At 72.4% G+C, this 827-nt stretch overlaps 1 protein-coding gene across 1 annotated transcript in view; it reads right to left on the bottom strand.

Moving 5' to 3' along the window:
• Window positions 1-827, bottom strand: part of LOC102044665 (uridine-cytidine kinase-like 1) — a 15,120-nt gene that overhangs the window by 740 nt on the left and 13,553 nt on the right. The window lies entirely within an intron of this gene.

Here is an 827-nt window from a genome sequence, read left to right as displayed (position 1 = left end):
GGCGGGGGGACCCCCGGCAGGGAGTCACAGCCCCACCACCTGGGACAGCCCACAGCCCCACAGGACCCCCGGCATGGAGTCACAGCCCCACCGCCTGGGACAGCCCACAGCCCCACAGGACCGCCACATGGAGTCACAGCCCCGCTGCCCAGACAGCTTCCATCCCTGTGATGGAGCTGGGACCCCCGGCACGGGCTCACATCTCCTCTGTCCGGGACAGCCCACACCATGCATGGAGCCAGGACCCACGGCATGGGGTCACAGGCCCTCTGCCCGGACAGCCTGCATCGCCGTGATGGAGCTGGGACCCCCGGCACGGGGTCACAGCCTCGCTCCCCGGACAGCCCGCACCCCCACATGGAGCCAGGACCCCCGGTATTGGCTCACAGCCCTGGTGCCTGGCCAGCCCGCACCCACACAAGAACCCCGCACGGGCTCACAGCCCTTCTGCCTGGGACAGCCTGCACTCCCGCGATGGAGCTGGGACCCCTGGCCTGGGGTCACATCCCCTCTGTCCGGGACAGCCCACAGCCCCGCAGGACCCCCGGCATGGGGTCACAGCCTCGCTCCCCGGACAGCCCACAGCCTGCAGGACCCCCGGTACGGGCTCACAGCCCCGCTCCTCCATGATGGAGCCGGGACCTCCGGCACGGGGTCACATCCCCGCTGCCCGGGACAGCCCACACCCCCGCAGGATCCCCGGTACGGGCTCACAGCCCCGCTCCCCGGACAGCCCACACCCCCGCAGGATCCCCGGCATGGGGTCACAGACTCGCTCCCCGGAACCGACCCTGGCCGCCGGGACGGGACCGGGCCCGTCCGGGCGA

The sequence above is a fragment of the Geospiza fortis genome, unplaced genomic scaffold, assembly GCF_000277835.1.
Source record: "Geospiza fortis unplaced genomic scaffold, GeoFor_1.0 scaffold1103, whole genome shotgun sequence".
Taxonomy (NCBI): domain Eukaryota; kingdom Metazoa; phylum Chordata; class Aves; order Passeriformes; family Thraupidae; genus Geospiza; species Geospiza fortis.
This window is presented reverse-complemented; position numbering and strand designations above follow the sequence as displayed.